Source organism: Schistocerca piceifrons, chromosome X, assembly GCF_021461385.2.
Source record: "Schistocerca piceifrons isolate TAMUIC-IGC-003096 chromosome X, iqSchPice1.1, whole genome shotgun sequence".
NCBI classification, from domain to species: Eukaryota; Metazoa; Arthropoda; class Insecta; order Orthoptera; family Acrididae; genus Schistocerca; species Schistocerca piceifrons.
In genome coordinates this window covers 441,674,981-441,688,533 of record NC_060149.1, presented here as the reverse complement: position 1 = coordinate 441,688,533, position 13,553 = coordinate 441,674,981, and the positions used below count along the sequence as shown (strand labels likewise).

General features: G+C 43.1%; 1 non-coding gene across 1 annotated transcript; it reads left to right on the top strand.

Annotated features, from left to right (window-relative positions):
• Window positions 1-5,744: 5,744 nt before the first annotated feature.
• Window positions 5,745-5,819, top strand: Trnas-cga. The gene has a single exon. It is a non-coding gene; the product is annotated as a tRNA-Ser (tRNA).
• Window positions 5,820-13,553: the final 7,734 nt, after the last annotated feature.

Here is a 13,553-nt window from a genome sequence, read left to right as displayed (position 1 = left end):
GACTACATTCCATTATCCTTGTTTTGCTTTTGTTGATGTTCATCTTATATCCTCCTTTCAAGACACTGTCCATTCCGTTCAACTGCTCTTCCAAGTCCTTTGCTGTCTCTGACAGAATTACAATGTCATCGGCGAACCTCAAAGTTTTTATTTCTTCTCCATGAATTTTAATACCTACTCCGAATTTTTCTTTTGTTTCCTTTACTGCTTGCTCAATATACAGAATGAACAACATCGGGGAGAGGCTACAACCCTGTCTTACTCCCTTCCCAACCACTGCTTCCCTTTCATGTCCCTCGACTCTTATAACTGCCATCTGGTTTCTGTACAAATTGTAAATAGCCTTTCGCTCCCTGTATTTTACCCCTGCCACCTTTAGAATTTGAAAGAGAGTATTCCAGTCAACATTGTCAAAAGCTTTCTCTAAGTCTACAAATGCTAGAAACGTAGGTTTGCCTTTCCTTAATCTTTCTTCTAAGATAAGTCGTAAGGTCAGTATTGCCTCACGTGTTCCAGTGTTTCTACGGAATCCAAACTGATCTTCCCCGAGGTTGGCTTCTACTAGTTTTTCCATTCGTCTGTAAAGAATTCGTGTTAGTATTTTGCAGCTGTGACTTATTAAGCTGATAGTTCGGTAATTTTCACATCTGTCAACACCTGCTTTCTTTGGGATTGGAATTATTATATTCTTCTTGAAGTCTGAGGGTATTTCGCCTGTTTCATACATCTTGCTCACTAGATGGTAGAGTTTTGCCAGGACTGGCTCTCCCACGGCCGTCAGTAGTTCCAATGGAATATTGTCTACTCCGGGGGCCTTGTTTCGACTCAGGTCTTCCAGTGCTCTGTCAAACTCTTCACGCAGTATCATATCTCCCATTTCATCTTCATCTACATCCTCTTCCATTTCCATAATATGGTCCTCAAGTACATCGCCCTTGTATAGACCCTCTATATACTCCTTCCACCTTTCTGCTTTCCCTTCTTTGCTTAGAACTGGGTTTCCATCTGAGCTCTTGATATTCATACAAGTCGTTCTCTTATCTCCAAAGGTCTCTTTAATTTTCCTGTAGGCGGTATCTATCTTACCCGTAGTGAGATAGGCCTCTACATCCTTACATTTGTCCTCTAGCCATCCCTGCTTAGCCATTTTGCACTTCCTGTCGATCTCATTTTTGAGACGTTTGTATTCCTTTTTGCCTGTTTCACTTACTGCATTTTTATGTTTTCTCCTTTCATCAATTAAATTCAATATTTCTTCTGTTACCCAAGGATTTCTACTAGCCCTCGTCTTTTTACCTACTTGATCCTCTGCTGCCTTCACTACTTCATCCCTCAAAGCTACCCATTCTTCTTCTACTGTATTTATTTCCCCCATTCCTGTCAATTGCTCCCTTATGCTCTCCCTGAATCTCTGTACAACCTCTGGTTCTTTTAGTTTATCCAGGTCCCGTCTCCTTAAATTCCCACCTTTTTGCAGTTTCTTCAGTTTTAATCTACAGGTCATAACCAATAGATTGTGGTCAGAGTCCACATCTGCCCCTGGAAATGTCTTACAATTTAAAACCTGGTTCCTAAATCTCTGTCTTACCATTATATAATCTATCTGATACCTTTTAGTATCTCCAGGGTTCTTCCATGTACACAACCTTCTTTCATGATTCTTAAACCAAGTGTTAGTTATGATTATGTTGTGCTCTGTGCAAAATTCTACCAGGCGGCTTCCTCTTTCATTTCTGTCCCCCAATCCATATTCACCTACTATGCTTCCTTCTCTCCCTTTTCCTACACTCGAATTCCAGTCATCCATGACTATTAAATTTTCGTCTCCCTTCACAATCTGAATAATTTCTTTTATTTCATCATACATTTCTTCAATTTCTTCGTCATCTGCAGAGCTAGTTGGTATATAAACCCGTACTACTGTAGTAGGTGTGGGCTTCGTATCTATCTTGGCCACAATAATGCGTTCACTATGCTGTTTGTAGTAGCTTACCCGCATTCCTATTTTCCTATTCATTATTAAACCTACTCCTGCATTACCCCTATTTGATTTTGTGTTTATAACCCTGTAGTCACCTGACCAGAAATCTTGTTCCTCCTGCCACCGAACTTCACTAATTCCCACTATATCTAACTTCAACCTATCCATTTCCATTTTTAAATTTTCTAACCTACCTGCCCGATTAAGGGATCTGACATTCCACGCTCCGATCCGTAGAACGCCAGTTTTCTTTCTCCTGATAACGACATCCTCTTGAGTAGTCCCCGCCCGGAGATCCGAATGGGGGACTATTTTACCTCCGGAATATTTTACCCAAGAGGACGCCATCATCATGTAATCATACAGTAAAGCTGCATGCCCTCGGGAAAAATTACGGCTGTAGTTTCCCCTTGCTTTCAGTCGTTCGCAGTACCAGCACAGCAAGGCTGTTTTGGTTATTGTTACAAGGCCAGATCAGTCAATCATCCAGACTGTTGCCCTTGCAACTACTGAAAAGGCTGCTGCCCCTCTTCAGGAACCACACGTTTGTCTGGCCTCTCAACAGATACCCCTCCGTTGTGGTTGCACCTACGGTACGGCTATCTGTATCGCTGAGGCACGCAAGCCTCCCCACCAACGGCAAGGTCCATGGTTCATGGGAGGGAGCTGCTAATTACAAAAGATTATTAATAAGGGATATGTTTGGGTTGGTTGGGTAAATCTGAAACGTGTTAATTTAAATATAAGTAAATATATTCATGGTTTCCTAAGAGCTGACAAGAGAGATCCTTACATAGCGAAAGCTGAAGAACAGGTGACGATACGAAACAGCAAGGCACCTCCTTGCTGGCCGCAGAAAACATGTGAAGGCTGCGCTTTCCTTTATTATCATATAAAGTATTACAAGTACTTATCAACATTCGTGGACTCTCTGGTTCATACATTTCATACTTCATAAACATAAAGAAAGACAAATTTTGTTGGGGTCTTACTGAACATTGTCAAGAACTTCGTCTTGTTGCTCCCCCTTTATGCCATTCCTGAAGGTTTTTCGTGTCGATTCTGAGCTGCGTTGTGTCTGAAATGTTTTCCTCGGCCACCCATAAGCAAACCGTATGATTTCGACGTTGGGTGTCGCAGTTGTGGTCTCCATAGCAAAGGCGTCAAAAGAAGAAATGAAATGTGGGTGAGAGGGGGCGTGGCGAGCTTCCCATCTTTGTGACAAATCCATGCTGGCGATGGCAGAACTGTGGTAATATTTTGTGCCCACCTTTCACCTAACATGAACTTCTGAGCTGTAGCCTATTTTCATCTTCTGTTTGTACTGTTGTTTGTGAGAACAAATAAAGAATGTAATCATAGTAAACCATGAAACATAGTAAATAATGAAATGTTAGCACCTATAATAACCACCAAATAATAAATATTATATAATAGAAACAATTCATTTTTTTGAATCAGCGATGGTGTACACACGTTAGCACAAAGGAGGCAGTCAAGAGTAGGATCCGCGCGACATGAAGGGACCGGTACAGGCAGTGAAGGACAGCTGGGCTTTCAAACCTGCTGCACCCTCTTCATTTCGAGCAATACGCTGCAGAGGAGAGTTTTCAAAAAAAATCTACATGTTACTGATCATAATAAGGTATTTGGTCGGTTCCAGTCCGTGTTTACTTCAAAACAGGAAAGGGGAATTAACGCACATCTCCTGTTGTTGCCGACAAGATTTTTTGACATAACAGTTAAGGATGAACGATGCGCAGCATTTAAACTGGCAAAGAAGATTAATCCTCCTCTTGATTTTAAAAAGGACACCAAAATGGCCGAAAGGCGTAGATTGCTGTTTCCTGAAAAGCTACCAACATCGAACTTGAGATCAAATGCCCAGCACGTACTATATGGGTCCACGAACAGTGCGCGGCTGTCGGTGAGGACGAAACTGACAACTTGAACAGAAAAACATGCCTAAAAACTTTTCAATCAATTTAATAAACATTTTCCTAGTCGAAATAATGAATTTTGTCTTGAAAACAATGATCATTATATTATGTAATTAATTTTTTTACTCTCTGCATGGAATTTGTACTGTAAATATGTTTTTTTCATCTCAGTACACTTTGTCAAAGTTAAAACTAGTTTTATCGATTTATTTAGTCATTTTAGCTGTCTTCCAACAGCCTTGCTGCTGTGCTAGCACCGGTTCCCGTCAGAGGAGCTCCTTGACTCAGAAGGAGGAGCAATGGTCACGAAAACTAACAACGGCGGGGAGAGCGGCATGCTGACCTTATGCCCCTCCATATCCGCATCCAATGATGCCTGTTCTGATGGAGAGAGAGAGAGAGAGAGAGAGAGAGAGAGAGAGAGAGAGAGAGAGAGAGAGAAAATTTGGGTATGTGATCATTATGCCCTGCACTGTCGAGGTCAATGGCCATTTTGGTACTTTTCGGATTATTTATGTGCTTTCCTTTAGTTAAACGACAATGAAAAAAGTATCAAGGAGGTTGGAGGATAATCTGATTGTACACTCTGTGATTTTGAAATTTCTAGATCAAGTAAAACTTATATAAAAATCGTTAAACCTTAGGGTGGCACCGAAAGAGGTAGTGCAGTGCTTAGCACTGGATTCGCATTCAAGAGTACGACGGCACAACTCCCGGTCTGGCTATCCAGATTTAGTTTTCTCCATGAATTCACTCCAGGCAAATGCTGATATGGTTCCTCTATTAAATGGAACAATCAGTATCATTCCTCATCCTTTGTACTCTAAATGGCCGTCTTGTCGATGGACATTAAACTCTAGATCTTCCCTCCCCCCTTAAGGTGGCCGTTATGCCCGCTCTTTCCATATAGAACACACTGACCACTAGGGCAAATCATCACAAAAAGTGAGCTCATCATAAAATCAGAATACAGCAAACTATTCAGCAAGTAAACAGGCTTTTTCTTCAGTACAGCAAATGGGACAAGCCTCACTACTGTTGTTTGTAAATATTACTCTGCCTCCACATTTTGTTAATATTTGGCATGATAATAATGTACCACTATTACACGTGACGAAGTATTGTAAATAGTGATGCTTGTCTAAAGAGGGAAGTATAAAGCAGCAAAGAGTTCTTACCACACTTTCCACATTTTATTTGTATTTGATATGTACAGAGTATTGTCCAGCAAAGAGTTCTTACCATACTTTGCGTATTTTAATTGAATTTCATATGTACAGAGTATTGTCAATTAGTTCACTAAAATCTCACTATCTATAAGCTGCTAGTAGATAGAGTGGATACAAATGTGTGCGTCGATGAGCGTGCCTCTGGCAGTGGTAACTCTCAGAGTTAGTACGGCCGTGAGTCTCTGTGATGGACAGGGCAGCCAACTGCCTGGAAGCTGGTACGAACTGTTCGATGCTCGAATCTTCCAGTTTTGCATGTCAGCAACGGTGAAAATATGGTTAGTGAGCAATGGTAGCAAAACTCTGACTCCAGTGCATTTTGCTTAAAATTTCGATTGTATAAGCAGTAAAACATAACTTATATTACAGAATGAGATTTTCACTCTGCAGCGGAGTGTGCGCTGATATGAAACTTCCTGGCAGATTAGAACTGTGTGCCCGACCGAGACTCGAACTCGGGACCTTTCCCTTTCGCGGGCAAGTGCTCTACCATCTGAGCTACCGAAGCACGACTCACGCCCGGTACTCACAGCTTTGGAAGGTAGGAGACGAGATACTGGCAGAAGTAAAGCTGTGAGTACCGGGCGTGAGTCGTGCTTCGGTAGCTCAGTTGGTAGAGCACTTGCCCCCGAAAGGCAAAGGTCCCGAGTTCGAGTCTCGGTCGGGCACACAGTTTTAATTTGCCAGGAATTTTCTTAACTTAGATTGATGAATGGATGAAATATACTTTTAGCATCCAGAGTCGATTAGATTAATATAATGCTGTTCATCAATTACTATCATAGCTTTCGAAGGCGTCTGAAAGCTCGCACCTGTCCTTCACAACGTGTTGAGGAAGTTATGTGAAGGTACATTATTAGACTTCAGCAATGGTTAGTACAATGCTTCTGCAGTATCGTCGGCTTACGCCTTTTTCGTCTGCAACCCACACCCCAACTAAGTTATGCAGGCAGCCGGCTTTCTTACAAGCGACACTGGTGGACTGCCATGATACACGCGGCCACCAGCAGGCGGTCAAGGCCCTAGCAGAGGTCGCTGCCCATGATACATACGCCCACTAGAAGGCGATCAAGGCACTAGTAGAGGTCGCTGGCCTCAAAAACCTCTTTCCTAAGTCACCCACGTGACGGGAAACATGACCGAACGAAACCTGGCGCCAAATGCTGTACTTAGACTGGCGCACGGGCCCTGAAAGAGCGATTCACTCTGAACGGGCTTCCTGGGCCAAGTGCCGAGTGCTTGTGCATTTCTTCAACCAGGAACTCACTCCAGAAGCAGCACTACGCCGTCCTCGCTTTCGGAGCCAGCCTATGCTTCCCAGGACCTGCAGCGTGGCCTTTCCGAAGAATACGTGACCCCGGCGTGGTAACCAACCTGTAGACTTGCAAATTTCTGTTCGGATCTTGACTGGGATCTTTAAATTAATCGTTCCGTGTTTCTACCTTACGAGTGCCAGGAGCTTTTATGGGACTTTATTTCAGACCTAAGTATGTCACGAACTCCTCATCGGACATTTCTTCTTTCCCGGTGTGCTAAGAACTTTAATTCAGAACTTTTGTTTTCTTCATTACAAGGCTTTCGGGTGACGTACTGTTTTGTGTTCAAACCAGACAAGTTCATTTTTTACGACTGCCTTACAACTCGTTCCCAAGAAGGAAAACTCTGTTCTCTTAATTGATATACACTACATGTTCATTCTATACCTGAGTCTTAACATTTTGGAACACCTGTGGCAGATATTTCAGCTGGCGACAAGGTGTTTGTTGTTTTGTGTATCAGTGCTTGCACGTATGTTTCTAGCCATGTATAGAGTGCCCTTTTTTTGGCTTCTGTTGTTTTGGGGCTGTCGCACTGCCTTTCCATTTCTTGTCCCATAACTGTTGGCGACGTGTCTTTCAGGCCGCGTATCTTGTACCGCTCCAGTGTGTCTCCTGCAAGGGAGGAACCTCCTATCTTCCCTTTACGGTACGACTATAGGCTAACTTAACGCCACCTTATGGACTTACTGGTGCGTATTTCCTTTGCGCACTGCGATGTCGGATCCTTTCTGACTTCTCTACAGTTTCTGGTTCCAGGCACAGCACCGTCTTCACGACGCTTGAGGTTCCTAGTCGCCATACCCGGCGCACCACCCGTGTCGACAACCTCTAGTCACACTGGCGATGCCTTGTGCTTCTGGTGTGCCACTGGGCATCGTGGACAGCATCATCACACCGGACGCTTCCCGCAGCCGTTGCCGATGCTGCACCAAGATCTTCCGCTGCAGGTCCAAGCCGCCGTGGTGTCCTCCTCTGGACGCAGCATAGACTTCTCCATCTACTTCGACCCTACCTTGTTGTTCTGCCTCTGCCTGTTCCTGAAACGCATCCGTCGTTGCGCCTTCTCTACCCTCCCCCCCTCCAACCCTCCACTTTCTGCTCCACGAGCCCAATTTTGTTCCTTTGGTTCTCACCCTTGCACATGTCTTACAATTTTCCTTTCCGTGTCCAACTGATGCATGCAGTATCCTACTTTCGCTACTTTCTCCCAAGAGCTTCTGTACACCAAACGTTTATCTCGAGTGTTTCTGTATAACAGGTTTCCCTCGAAAGTGCTTCCACACAATAATCTTTTACCCTATGTTCTTCCATACAACAATCTTTTTACCCTACATGCTTCTGAACAACGTACTCCTCACCTCAGGGCTTTCGCACATTATATCACAAATGCTTTCACACGACCAGTTCCCTTCCCAAGACTTTTCACTCGACACGTTTTCCTCCCATGTGCTTCCGCACAACGACTCTTTTTCTCCTAAGTGCTTCCTCAAGACCACTTTGCACCCCAAATGCCATTATATTGAGTTAACCAGTTACAAGCGACTACCACTTATGATAAACATAAGGCATGGACAGAGAACGACTTCAATATGGGGCTGGAAACTCACAGCGTTCTAACAGATTCGACGGTAGGAGATGCAAATCGTATAACGACTATATGGCATCTGCAGGCATGAAGCTGTCTAATCCCATTAGTAATCTGATAGCCAAATCGCGATTGGAAAACTTCACGGTTTGTGGCGCTTCTTATAAGGCCCAGATGCGGATTTCACGTCTCTGCCTGGTCTTGTAATAAAAACACACTCCATCAAGGATCAAAGGATTTACCTTGTTCCCTAGCACAGCGATATGTTTTGGTTCCCTCTTACAAGCGATTTTTTTGTGCACAAGAGGTTTGCACGGTCCCTGAAGCCCTCACGTCTTTTCGCAGAAATGTGGCGACAAGGCAGGACACTACTTATACCGGGGCTCGACAGGAAAGATAATAAGAGGGTAGAATAGAACACAACAGGAAAATGAAAACTGAAGGACTGTTGCGAATGGCTTGGGCTCTCCGTGCACACCAGACACATCTTTCAAGCTGCAAGGCAGTAGAGATTAATAGAAAACTCTGAGGTATATACCTACAGAAATTGCTGATCACAACTAAGGAAGAACTCAAATACTACAGCTGACACACACATATTAAAATAGAACTGGTGAGTTGCTAAACTAGAAACATTACCAGGCAAAGATACTTCCTAACAAAATGCAATAACTAAATAAACACGAAAGTGAATTCTACACCTAATACATTTAGTTGTTAATAGGAATAATTCAAACAAGTATCAGCAGAAATGATGTACAAAACCACGATCTTGTACAGAAACACATAATTCTAGTCTGAGTTGAAGTTCTGGACACAAAAAGCATTAGTCTTGGCGTCTCAAACGCGAGGACGTCCATAAGGAGAGTAGTCTGCTCTGAAGGCGGCACTTTCCGCTAATATGTCGGCACAGTAACTGAGGCGAGTAGGTAGGGGCGGACAGTGACGGTGTGGCGTGCGGGGTCGGGCCGCATGCACACGATAGCAGATCAGTGGGATGTGGTGCGGGTGGCTGTATGAGGGCAAAAGGAAACGCCTCGCCACTAACGTCAGGACCCTCCCGGAGGTGACAGCAAGAGGCTGTGCGGCAGCGACGCGGACGACGCGGACATCTCAGCCGGTTAGCAGCGAGGCCAGCCAAGAAGCGTACAAATTCTCCTTCCAGCCTGTTTGCCCCCGCCGCTACCATTAAAGCATCTCAACCTGCCGCAACTGAGACACAAGAGTACTTGTATAGTGAAGCACAGCAGTTAAAGCGGGGCAACCCGGGTTTCCACAAGCCTGGCAAGCTTCACGGGACTCGTTCAGCCTGCTGCACCTGACAACAGGTTGCGATTTGAATCCAATGTGACTACAAAATAGTTGGTATATGTCTGCGTAGGCAGTTTCTCTGCGGCTCAGCTATCGTAACGGTGGGAGTAGAACAATGAACAAACCACACTTAAAGGAGACTGAGGAGAAATTGAGAACTGGTGAATACATCCTAGTCACAAAATAGAGCCCAAGTCCAGCATGGGAAAAGTTTTCTTGTGTTTGTGAGACAGCTTCAAATAAATCTGTAGGTGTCTCACAACGCAAATTGTGTAAAAAGTTCCCAAACACTCATTCGGGAATCTCGAGTACGTTGCAACATGTTTGTAAATTTGACCGCGGTTTCCTCACACCAATAACATTTTCAAAGAGGTCAAAGATTTAGTGCTTGACAAGTGTGTAGAAATGTGTGCTAAGGATGTGAGGTCATTTGACAGCGTATAGAGTTTCTGAAATTAGGGAAATCATTGACTGAAATAGGAAACAATATGGCTCAGTGGATATTAAAAGTGAGCACACTCTGGTGATATGCAACGTATTGCGAGGGAAGCTTAAAACGAAAGAAAAGCTTCTGCATTCAAATATATACTTTTCAGATTAACGTAATATGAAAAACGAACATGTGCTCAAAGAAGGACACAAATATCTAACACACACAGAAGTGCTACATATAGCCAACAAAGGCAGAAAACTCAGCCTACTAGAAGCACTTGAAATTAACAAACACTTAGTCCTAAATCCCCAGCTGGTCCTAAATGATCAATTGCAACTGAGCACATCACCACTCTTAAACTTTACACAATAAAGTAAACCTGGTACTAACCACAGAGTGTCCCAAAAGTAAACAAATTCACACCCCAATATAATGTAATATACCTTATGTGTTTACATTCCTAACTATAACTCAACTGTAACAATGCAATATTTGGTATATATTAATGCACAATTTTCTAATAACAAAATGTAACCGCCAAAGAAAACATCGCTGTTGTACAACCAACAATTAATGTCCAGTGTAACTGTTCACAACAAATACCAAAAAATTGTAAATTTGTTATAATGTGCATTCTAAATAATTCTAATTGTTGCCATACATGGTACTGACAGACATTAAAATGTGATTTTTTATGTTAAAGAACAGTTTTACAGAATAGAAAGTCAAAAGACCCGTTTGACAATTCCAAAGACAATACCACAACTAACGATCATACGTAAGTGCTTTGTATGTTAGTCCAGAATGTTTGGTTCGTAAGAAGACAAGCTCCTTGTAAACAATAGCCAGTAGTTATATGAAGATGGCCTAATAAGCCTAAAACTAGGTCATACAAATAAAAATCAGCAGAACAAAGAAACCACTTAAGTGTTATTCAACTCTCAATATGGAATTGTTCTATTAAGAAGCGACGGGAGAATCCATACATAAGAAAAACGAACTTTTTTATGTCGAAATGCATTTGAGGAATTTATATTAAATGAACTATTTTGACCACTTAGAATGAATTCAGAGAACCTGCAATACACATTCTGGAAAAAGTAATTAAAACTGTTATAACTGGGTTCATATTTGGCTGAAATACACTAAGGTTACAGAAATATACTTCCAAAATCTTGCTTTAATTGTCGTTGCACTACAATAGACATCTTCTGGTCCTTAAGTACAAAGCATCTCGAGTTTCTGAGATGGTTCTGCCTGCTACAGAAAACATATGTTAGAGATGACCTTACGATGGTCGGAATTGAGGGTGAAGTTGTAGAGATCTCGCTTCATATCGAAATAAATGTATAAGTTGGAAATACTCCGAAAAGGAAAAAAAGGTGAAATAAAATCCACAAGTTTTTGGCTTCAATGACCCAAAAGGAATATCTATTATATTGGGCCTCGTTTTGCGATACTCTGTTGAAAACTTCCGAATCCTACTCATAACACCACAAAGAGCGCATACAGAGTAAACTGATATGTAGTGTAGCACCGTGGGAAGACGGGCTGGCAAGCAAGATTCCTTTAGTCTGCTTTTGTTTGTCGTAGCTTGGCTTGGATGGGAGTAAAACAGCCTGCACGTTCAGCTGGTAACGTGAGTCAGCTTGCGTGCTTGGCTAACAGGCAAGCATGGGTAAGTTAAAGACGGAATGTGTACACCTCTGACAAGAGAAACTCCTCATCGCACCCCCTCAGATTTAATGGTCAGATGGCCCAGTAGATAGCCCGTCAAAAACTGAACACAGGTCAAGCATGGAAACAGGAGGAAGTTGTACCGCACTGTGAAAAAAGAAGCGAAATATAAACAGTGAAAGGTCGAAGCTCAAGATGTGCAAAATAGAGCAAAATTGAATGACCACGGCTTCGTCGTCATGTGGTCAAGGTGTTGGACTGTGAATGGGAAGATCCATGTTCAACTCTTACTAAAGGCACAGTATATCGTCGGAACGGTAACACAGCGTGTTCGGTCAGAGACCTGGCTGATCTCTGTAATAAAAAATTTGAGTGAAGGGTCAACAACGAACTTCAAAGGATGTCATGTGATCATGTAACGTCCGTTACGACCAAATACAATGAACAAAATGCAAAAAAGAGGGTTACCTGTTCTCTATAATAAAAAAAAAAAAAAAACTGAGTGAATGGATCAGCAATGAACTTCAAGGCATGTATGGGACGTCCGCCCCGAACAAATGCAACGAATAATAACGAACAAAATGAGATCAACAAAAGAAGCCGCATTTTTATCAAAAAATTATGAAAACCCCGTCCGGTCATTGTTATGTCTGTATTCATATTTATGTCTGTGTCATGGTGTAACGTCTGTTTGCAACAGAGAGTCGTAAGGAAGGGCTCCCAGACGTACGCATCTCCTATGTGTTCTACACGAGTACCACACGTTACGACTCATACGTTGTGTTTTGGAAGTTTTGACTCTTGAATTCGTTTGTTGTAACATAGTTCACACCGTTTATTTGTTGTTTTCATTTCTGTGAGAGGTCTATGCGGTGTCTCACCTGCTATCACTATTCATCACATTTACTTGCGACTGTAATATATTCCTACCACATTATTCATATTCTATAATGTATGTAGTAAGACACCTGCCAAGAATACAGAAGGAGAACAGACATGTCAATGACCGGACGCACAGTTCATAATTTTGTGGAAAAAAGTGGAGAACGAGCGAGATCTGAGCACGGATCTCCCGCTCTCTGATCCAACACGATGACCACACAACCACGATGCCGTAGTTCCGGCAGGGCACTCGTTGCTGCATATCTTGAGTTTGGACAGCTCAATTTCTATTTTGCTTCTCTTCTCACAGTTCAGTACACCTATTTCCTTTTTTCATGCTCGATCTGTGTTCAGTTTTTGACTGGTTATCCACTGTGCCGTTTTACCACTGTATCTGACGGTGGTGCAATGGGGAGTTTCCCTTGTGAGCCAGCCGCGCAGCACTCTGCCTGCTGACAGGTTGCGCCAGTGGGCGACGCAGGTGGGCACCACGCAGCTGGCGGGCGGCGCCTATGGGCGGCGGCAGCAGCAGCAAGGAAGGCGTGCTGCCCTTATGTAGCGCACCCCTGCGCTTGGTGGGCTACGGGAGCGCCAAAGACGCATCCCGTGTTTCTTCACGTCCTCTCACTAGACGTGAAAACGCACATGGACGAGGAGTTGGTGACATCACAGCGTGGAATTCCACGTTCCACTACACTTCTTAGTTTGAAATAAAGAATCTGGTATTGCAGATTTTAGCCGGCCGTGGTGGCCAAGCGGTCCTAGGCGCTACAGTCTGGAACCGCGCGACCACTAAGGTCGCAAGTTCGTATCCTGCTTCGGGCATGGATGTGTGTGATGTCCTTAGGTTAGTTAGGTTTAAGTAGTTCTAAGTTCTAGGGGACTGATGACCTAAGATGCTAAGTCCCATAGTGCTCAGAGCCATTTGAACCATTTTTATTGCAGATTTTCGGCTCGTGGTGAGGAACATGCCCGAGGATATGCGGCATCGTTTTCCGTCACAAGCAGAACATAGGAGCTGTCATATTGTACGGTGTTAAACTTCGTATTTGGTGGGTTTTTTTTCATAGAGTATGTGGTATGAATGTAAGCTGTTACAAAGCATTAGCAAATTTAGGCTCTCTCGAAACCGCGTTGTTTTAGCTAAGATTTGTTATAATTAAAGCACAAGAAACTACACTACTGGTCATTAAAAT